General features: G+C 40.2%; 1 protein-coding gene across 4 annotated transcripts in view; it reads left to right on the top strand.

The window, feature by feature from the left end:
• Positions 1–9,779: 9,779 nt before the first annotated feature.
• The window catches only part of Tdrd15 (tudor domain containing 15), a 76,172-nt gene continuing 75,908 nt past the window's right edge, over positions 9,780–10,043 (top strand). For 3 of the 4 annotated variants that reach the window (XR_005505781.2, XR_005505783.2, XR_001838323.3), the window contains exon 1: positions 9,780–10,043. The gene's annotated coding sequence lies outside the window, so the exon portion shown is untranslated. The other variant, XM_039113128.2, reaches the window with a different exon arrangement.

Genomic DNA, 10,043 nt, shown 5'->3' with positions numbered 1-10,043 from the left:
TGATACCGCCTGGACTTTGGGATTAGAGTGTGTGCTGTTTCTGAGCTTCAGGTCTTTTAGAAATACTTCTCTTTTCTATGCCTCTTTTCTTACCTGCAAAATGGATATGATAATATTCTTTGCTTCATAAGAATTGCGGAGGTCAGATGAAGTACTACATGGCCTGGTGTGTAATGCTCACTAGTTATTGCCTGGCACATGGCAGGTACTTAATACAATTTTAAATATTATCTTTCAGGGTGATTCCCAAGTTAACTGGAAAAACATATATAGAAAGCTCTAAAATAGCACATACAAAATGTGGTCGTTGCACATGAAGCCTCTCCACTGTATCTGCCATCTTAAAGAGGAACTTGGACCCTGGTCTCCACCCATCACTCCCTGTTCTCCTTGCTTTCCATGTACAGTGCCTTCATGATATACGTCACACATGCCGCTTCCGTCCCCTCACTTCTATCTCTCTCTCAGTTCAGCACAGTCTGATGTGGCCCTTCTTTCTGCTCAAGAGCAGTAGTGACTTGTTAACATTGCTGAAGCTTATTGCATGAACCCAGTGGCAGCATCTCAATTATTTCCACAACTAACCTAATTCCAGCTGGCTTTGCTTAATTGAAAGATCCCTCATCGCTTCCTCATCACCAATCACCAGGGAAATGAAAACCAGAACCACGCTGACGACCTGAGAGATGGCTCGGTAAAAGTAAAAGTGTCTTGCTATGCAAGCCGGGTGATGTGAATCTGCGGTCTCTGGAACCCTTGTAAAGGGATGGGGCATGGTGATGCACATCTGTAATCTTGGTTTCCTGCTGTGAGATGGGAGGCAGAGCTGGGAGATTCTGGAGCACAGTGCCCAGCAGCAGAAACAAGAAGAGACCCCACCTCGCAAGGTGGAAGGAGAGGCCAGATCCTGAAAGGTGTTCTGATTTCCACAAATGCATTGTACCCATGCACCACGATAAGCATCCTGCACTCCAGGCACATGCACACACACACATGGTCATGCACATGAACATGGACATGCACGCATGTGTATACACTAAGCCACATCACCACATTGAGACACTATCTCACCATAATAGAATGGTTGTTATCAAAAAGACAGAAGTTGACAAATGCTGGGAAGGAAATAGAGTCAGAACCTTTATGCACCGTAGGTAGGGGTTGTAAGTTAGTGCAGTTACTAAAAGAGTACTATGGAGGTTCCTCAGAAACAAGGGATCCAGCAGACATTGTGGCTGTTGTCACCAGATACACTGTCCATGTCTCAAGCTCCTGTGTTCCTGCTGGCTCTCAGGTCATCTTGTTCCACTAGCTCTCCTCCTTGCTTGTGCAGAGGGTGTTTCTCAGTGTTTCATTCCTCCCGTTCTACCTCTTTTATTTTCCTATGCCATGTTGTGACTCATTAACTTACAGCAATATACCAATGGCTCCATATTTATATTTTCAGCTTAGTTCCCTACCCAACCCCTGTTTTCTAGATAGTTGAATACAATAGCTGACCAGATACTTGGTGGAACACATTTCAAGCATCTTTAATTCCAAATAAACCTCTACCCCTTGTACCTCCCTGAGTTTACTAAGCGGGTACTTATCTTCCTCGGCTGGAAACCCAGCAGCTGCTGCGGTCCCCTCTCCCCCTTACTGCTCCATCCCTATCAAAGATTAAACCTGGAAAGCTGACTTTCCAAGTGCGTCCTTCACACATTCCTCTGCCTCCTCCATGGCTACCCAGCTAAACAAGTCTCCTGGACTGTTGCAACAGAGTCTCTGCTCTCTGGTTGCAGCAGACACAAAGTCACTCCTTGGTTTTCCTCGATGGCTCAAGCTGTCTCATGATTCCAAGTCCTTGGCGATGTCTACCTGCCCGGAATGTTCCCTTTCCATTGGTCTGACAAACAACCTTAAATTTCTCTGTAGAGCCTTCACCCCACCCCCACCCCCAGCAAATTTAACTGAGACTTCCAATGCTACCCATGTGTTTCGTCTATAATTTCTTAATCGGAACATCCAGTTTTTCTATAATCATTCGCTTTACTGTAATTGTTCATTTGGCCACTCATCCCCCTGCTACTCTGAACATTTGGAATGGCGGCTGCACACTTCCATTTTTTTTGTTACTGCCTGCCAGGCACAGCAGAATGTTTGTGACTGGCACAATGTCCTGCAAACATTTCAAATGTGACATGCTGGACGTGTGAAGGAATTAATTAGTTGGCGAAGCCTTTTCTCTCTTTTGTCTTGCGAATGTGAGAAGAAACCACTCTCACCATCTTTTGTGACAAATATTTGATGCTTAATCATATCTTGATAACCAGTCTGCACCTGTCATTTATGGTATTCTCCTCCCAAGCCTTGGCTGTCTGTTCACATGACAAGTTCACTCCTTTCCCCCTCTGAGGCCCGTTTCCATTGTTCCATGAAAAACTGTCATTTGGTTAAATCACGGCATTGATAGGAACGCTTCCTGAATGCACCGCGCGATTTCTTAAAATGGAGTTTTCTTTTATAAGACATGTAGTTTAAAGGATTAACCGAGATAAAAATGGAACCATTCCAATTCATGTTTTGAAAATTATTTATTCACAGATGTACTTGATAAATCTCAAAACACTGTTCTCTGATATGATACAGTCACCTAACTTTTGAGCGTTTATCCAGAAGATTTGATTTCAGGGTCTCAGGGAGGCCCTCTCAGCACTTGTTCATTTCTGTATTCTACACAACAGTCAAGACATGGCAACAAAGCTCGTGTTCACACACATGGAAAGAGAAAGAGAACGTGACACTTGTGAACAATGGGATTCTGTTGGGCATTAAAAAGAAGCAAATTTTTACTATGCATTGATATGGATGAATCATAAGGGAATTATGTTAAATGAAATGAGACAGTCATAGAAAGACAAATGCTTCAAAATTTCTTTTAGAATGAGTTATTTAAAATAGTTGATGGAAGGAATGGTGGCTGTCAAGAGTTAAGGGAACAAGACATCACTAATCAACAGGCTAAAGTTTCAGTCAAGTATGGTGACTGGGTGTGAGAAACCTTCTGTTTGTACAATTTACAATAATGTGTTTCACACTTAGAAATTCAGCGTGTGGGAAAAATCTCATGTTGTGTGTTACTTCTGAAATCCGGTCCAACCTAGTGCGCTTCAGTGTTTAGTGAATATTTAAGGGAAAAAATCTTCACACACCTTAACATACAGTGGTCTTTTCTAGTTTCTGCTGACTGTTAGGCACAAGGGAATGTTCTTCCTTTGTATCATGAAGGATTCTTTCTAGCTCTGCTTTTTAAAAAATTGGGAGAAAATGTAGAGTGTACTTTCATATTCTCTTATGATTCAGTAATAAGCTACAAGCTTCATATAATGAAATTCTTTGATATTTCTAAAAAAGGAAGTAGTTTAGACTTAGAAATACAAAATCTTTGTTACAGGGACCACCTGCTCAGTTCCTCAGCAAAAGGAAGGGCCAGGTAATAACAAGAAAACAGCTATCTGGAGGATGCCATGGAGATCACTTTAATCATTTTTTTCCATTATCATTTGAAGTACACCGCCACACATTAAATGGGTATTTTTTAAAATGTCATGTTATAGTCTCACTTGTCACAAAGATGACTGTATCAATTACCTTAGCAGCCAGTCAGAATTTATTTTGTGCAAATCTTACACAACTGTCCCCAGTCAGCATTACATAATTGAAGGCACGTGATGTGGTTAACTGTTAACTCTACCATTTATTACTCTATGAGTAATGACCTAGTTCTGATAAAGACGTTTATTAACTTAAAAATAATTGAGAATTTAATCAAAGACAGACATTTTACCTGTCTGATTACAACTTTTAATGAATAAAATCATCCTGACAATATGTTATTCATAAGGTACATGCCACCATAATTAGGACCGTAACACGCCCAGCTACTCAAATGTCTTTGCTTCTCAGATGAAGTACTATCATACAATGAAAAAGCGAAATTCTTTTTTATATATACATTTTTATTTTACTTGGAAACTACTACCTGTGGAATCAGACTGCAGTTCATCTTCTGGTAAAACAACCAGACAAATTACATTTTCTTTATTTTACAATTTAGGGGACAATTCCTATATGTAAACTTTTTTTCTTTTAGTTCCTCAACATTAGGGACGTTCTAAAATTAGAAAAGGACTTCTTTCACCACCACAAAAGAATAAGAATAAAGTTTAGAGTTTTAGAGTTGCCTGGGTCCAGTAATTCAAACACACACACACACACACACACACACACACACACACACACACACACACACAGACACACACACACACACACACACACACACACACACACACACCATGATCACATGAACAGTTAGCCAAGATGGCCTGTTGCATTGCAGTAAATCAACTCAAATAGTAACATTATGACAGGCTTGGGGAAGAGGTCCACATGGTCTTTGTTTTCTGCATTTTTCATAGCAGCCTCAGAATCTACTGTGGGGGCATTCTTACATTCCTCCAGTGACAGGAGTAGCTGCTTAGCACCATAAATCGTGCTGTTGCCACAGTGGGAGTCGAGTTGGAGAAGCTGAAGGGATATTGTAAGTTAGTTTTGGCCAAAGCAGCCTATTTGATATTTCTACAGAAACCAAGTCCTCATCACAGCTGAGAGAATGTGATTGGTAGAAGCTGCTATCTGGATTCTTGTTTCAAATGTTAGATGTTGGGACAGACATCCCCATGGATGACAGTTTCTGCCAGTAAAAAGACTTCCACCCTTTATTTTTAATCTAAGGCACGAGACCACTTTTCTTACCAAAAAAATAGATCATGAAAACCTTATTTTTCTCACTACTTATCTCTTGGATAATCTGATATGAACCAGAGTTTTCTTACAATACAAATCCAGAAATGCTCAAGAACTTTAAGAAGTTGTCAAACCCATGATGTCCACTTGTGAATGCTCACAGTTTCTGAGTGGAGATGTTTCCTGAGGTGACTGCAGGAGGAAGCACGCACTTCCATTATCACTGAACCATCCTACCACAGTGACTGGACTGTAAAGTAGGTTTTCAATTACGTTGGGAATGAGTGGCTATGTGGGTCTGGACTGTTCTCATCCACACAGATTCATTGCACAAGTGGGAAACCTTCCAGATCTTTGCTGCTCTAGAATCTCCCATCTCGGGAGCCTTGATGTCCTCTGACAATGACATAATGTCTGTGCTCAGGACAGAAGGCTTCCGGGTTGACTGCGAGGGCTGGTCCAAGACCTCTATGACATCCTATGTATGGGACAACCACAACTTAACTGCAACAAGAAAGTCCTAAATGAGGTCACTCCTGTTAGTGACCCTGCTTGGGCCCCTTGTGTTCATGAGAGTAAAAGGAAGATGTCAGACGTGACTCTTGGAGTTGGCACTGGGTCTCTGGAATGAGATCAAGATGTGCGTGCCGAGTCACAGGTTCAGATCGTTTATCTTGATAGGGAATCAATGCAGGAAGTAACTTCAAATTTGTCTGTGTTCTAGCTTTGGAACCTTCAGGGTGAGGAGACTTGTGTGTGTGTGTGTGTGTGTGTGTGTGTGTGTGTGTGTGTGTGTGTGTGTGTATGTATGTGTGTATGTTTGTGTTAGGGACTGATTTGCAGAGAAGGAGTTGTGAGTGTTTCCACGATCAGAGAGATGTCTTTAAGTACACTTTCCTGCATTGATTTATGACTTTTGCCCTAGGTTCAGATCCTCAGCAGTGTCCCAGAGGATAACCTGAGGTGCATTTACAGTGAGCCACATCAAGTCACGCAGGCAGGATGTGTCCCTGATAACTCATCAGTGCAGATACCCACCTACTGTGAGAATGTCCCGTGGGCAAAGGTTTCTTTCAAGTACAGTACATTAAGAATGACAATATGGTGGATCAGGATGCCAGGCATTGGACACTGGGCTGTTTCTCTACCTCTTGCTCTGTCCTGGTTGGAGGCATGTATAGTAACCAGCCAGTGGGCAGGGCTGAGAGATGGTGAAGGGAAGGGAAGATCCAGATTCTATGTGGGTGCTCAGAGGTGGGGTGGGCCAGGCAAGCACAACTTCACAGAACACAGGACATTGGCATGAGTCTATCCTCCTTGTATATTGATTCTTTCCAAACTTGTGCTCAGCAACCCATCTCTGTGTCTCGGGCAGACTGCTTACACAGACCCTTTTTTCTTACCCTTCATTGGCTCAGGGTCTGTTCTCCTCTCTAGGTCCTCTGATTTTGTTTCTCTATGAACCAATTCTTACCTTTCCGAAGGGATCACACCAGTTGGATATCTTGGAAATGCGATCTAATTGCCCAGCTCTGCCTTTGTTTCTAACATGCTGTCACTGAAGAGTGGCCTTCAGTAGGTGGGGCAGTTCAATGTTCTAGTACTATCTAGTTGTTTCTGGTCATTTGTCTGCCAGAGGAACATCCTTGAGAGCAGGGTGCTGTGGACGGAGCAAATATGGAAATCAAAAATGCTAGACTAAGTTAATAATCCAACTATTAAGTCATAAAGAGGCAGCGAGGCTAAATCCAAATAAATTTATAACTCACCTCAGTTGTTTTAAAATCTTCTGAAATTAACTAATATCAAAAAAAATCATAATACAGTACATATATACCTAAGTATGAAATGGAGACAAAATTTACCAGAAGCAAGACTTACCTTTACTATCATGATACACTGTATCTCAGTACTTTTGAGGCATATGTAATATAATATATAGCAAAATATATATTATATATAAAATATAATATACCATATATAAAATTGCCATATATTCATTGTACATGATACTGTGTTACATTTTAATACAAGTATATAATATACTTTGAGCATAATCATGCTTTTTGCTTCTTTTCCCTCAACCCCCCACTCTTGTTAGTCCTCTGTTCCCATACACGTTTTTGTTTCTAATTTCATGTCATTTATTCATATAGCCTTATGAAATCTAGGAATCATATCTAAGAGGAAATGTGAGATAATTGCTTTTCTGAGATCAACAATTTGTTTAAAACGATGATCCTCAAGTGCATGCTTTTTCCTGCAAACAAGTCCATTGTTCTGTATGTCTGAGTGCAGTTTGTTGTTCCCTTTTGATTAGAACCCCTGTTTGGAATTAATCAGTTAAAGCATCTCTCCGATGGCTAGTGAAGTTAAGCATGTTTAAATATATTCATTGACCAATTATACTTCATCTTTTGAGCAATGTCTGTCCATTTCATTAGTCCGTTCAAAACATCGAGTTGTTTGTTTCTTTGGTACTCAGGTTTTATTTTGGATGTAAATGCTGGGTGTTAATCTTCTGTAAGTTGTCTTGCTTGCAAAGATTTTTTTCTGCCACAGTGTTGGCTGAATTTTCATTATATTGTATTTTCTTTGGCCAGGCACAAGACTGTTTTTGAATTCAATAATTCTTATTTGTTAATGACTGCAAGTGTTCCTAAGGAATTGGAGTTGTATTCAAAAAGTACATGTCTAGATCTTGAAATGTCTTCCCTCCCTGTCTTTAACAGTCTCAGTGTCATGCCCTATGTTGAAGTCCTTCATTTATTTGGGGCTGAATTTTGTAAGGAGTGAGAGGCAGGGATGTAGTTTCTCCTTTCAATATATTTTTCCAGGCATTCTTCATTGACAACGCTCTGTTTCCTTCAATGTGTCTTTTGTACATCTTGGTTAACAATCAGAGGGTTGTATCTGTGTGTATCTGATACGTGGACTCAACTCTGATGATCCGCATGCCTCTTTTGTGCTGGTACCACGTTGTTTTTGTTATTATAATTTTGTGATATATTTGAAATCAAGTATTTGTGTTTTTCCAGCGCTGTTCTTTCTATTCAAGACAGCTTTGGCTGTTCAGAGTCTTTTGTTTTCCACAAATTTTAAGATTATATTTCTAATTATGTGGAGAAAGGCATTGGAACTTCACTGGGATTTATTTGAGTCTATAGATTGCTTTTGACTGTATAGTTTTTTTTCACATACTTAATTATTCCAACCCATGAGTATGGGAGATTATTCCATCTTCCAATGATGTATTCTTCCTCCAGTGATTTGCTCTGCTCCTCACCTCACTTTATTCAAACAATGTTCATCATTGTCCATTAGATTTATTTCCTCACATATTAAATAGGTGGCTACCTGTTTGGGACATACTGACTGACTTCCATGAAAAGGAATTTCACTCTGTATTCTTTTTTAAAAATACACCCAAGACTTCTTCCTACTTTCTAATTTACATAATATCTAAAACAAATATTTATCATAGTTCTACATTGAGTTTTATTAGGTCTGAATGCTAACAAATGATGACACAGCTATTTAGATTCCAATCCAAAATCTATTTTCACTTCATGGTGCTGCATCTAGCATCTAATTGTGTAGTTATCTAGTCTTTTCAGCTGAGTGATAATAATAGAAAGGCCAAGAATTCAGTCATACAGGGTGTCCAGAATATAATCAACACATAGGTAAGAAACAGGATGAAATACTGCATGTGGTTCCAGGCCATGCCCTAGTTTTGGCACCATGTTTGGAGACAGCTTTCTACTTAGTCTTTGCATGGTAATATAGTCCTGTTCCCCTGTCATTCTAGGGTCTGTCAATGGGTGAATCAGCAGAGAAAACTCCCGAGTTCTTAGTAAATTCTTCAGTGAAGGGTGGAGATACACCTGGATACCATGATACCTGACCATTTCAGAAAGACCAAGCAATGCTCTAAACAGGAAACTTCTGTTTTCTCTGTTTGCAAAATGCTTACTTTCCTTGAGGCTTTAACTTTGTAGACCACATTTCTACCAAACTCTACTATCTGTAGATACTGAACAAGCAGAAGATGTAATTTCAGTTTTCTAGGATGCTTTTCTAGATAAATCTATCAGTCCTGGAGAAACACCAAATTCCACCTGCCCTGGAATATACACAGTTGTATACGAAGAGGTAGATAGCTGGGTTGTGGCACTGAATGATCAATTTATGAGTAATTAAGGGATATGGGGACGGGAATCAAAGCATGAATGGGTTCTACACATATCTAGACATTCAGTATTTTAAAATATTTTAAATTTAGAATACAAAGTAAATGGGTTTCATCATGATATTTTCACAGATATATGTCATTTTATATTTTGCTCTCAGAATTTTTTTGGCGCATTTTTGTGAGTCTTTTTTTTCTAGATGATCAGTTTAGAGATAGAAAGGAAAGATATAGTCTTGTGGGTACTTGGGAAAGCAAAGACAGATGGAAAGAAAAATTGAGGGAAGGAAGAAAAACAATTATGGAGAATGTGTAACTGGAGCTGCAGGAAGAGCACCAACAGCGCTGCGGGCTGGTGGCTATCTTTGTTAGCTCTAGGCTCAACTTTATCTAAGCCGTTCCTCTGTGGACTTTGCTGAACTCAAAGTACAGATTCCTGTGATTGCGACCCCTTGTTGATTTGTTCTTCCTGCCCCAGTGTCCGAAGGGTTGTGTAACTATCTCAGCAGGTTTCTTGTAATGGATACTTCAGAGCTGAGGTTTAGCAGTGCTGTGAATTTCTAAACTTAGTCGTTGGGGAGGACTGGGGAGATAGAGGAAGCCTTCTGTGAATGCCGAGTCAAACGGAAAACCTTCTGCGCAGGAGGAAAACAGGAGTGTCGCAATCAGTACTCACCTTTCTACCCGTGCTTGATAAGATTTTGGGAAAATAGCAACTTTTTTTTTTTTTTTTTTTTTTTTGCATAAGTCCGGTCAGCAGTCTCTCCGCACTTTGGTTTCCCAATCCCATTTTGCAAAGTCAAATAAACGGAAACGCTTGGCTCCAATGAAGTCATCAGCAAACATCTCTTTGCTCTCCTCGAGACTGTGTTCGATAACAAAAACTTCTGAATTAGCATTTCCTGCTGGAAAAACAGAAAGATTAATTTCAGTGAGGTCTATGGTGGTAGATTTGAAGTCTGGTTTTGGGGGCTGTCTACTTAGGTGTCTTGGACAAGCAGCAGAATTATGGACCCGGCTTCTGAAGCCATACTTCATGGATCTGAGTTGGCTCTGCTACAGG

Source organism: Rattus norvegicus, chromosome 6 (genome assembly GCF_036323735.1).
Source record: "Rattus norvegicus strain BN/NHsdMcwi chromosome 6, GRCr8, whole genome shotgun sequence".
In the NCBI taxonomy this organism is placed as follows: Eukaryota; Metazoa; Chordata; class Mammalia; order Rodentia; family Muridae; genus Rattus; species Rattus norvegicus.
The sequence above is the reverse complement of the archived record's forward strand: the minus strand, read 5'-3'. Positions and strand labels throughout refer to the sequence as shown.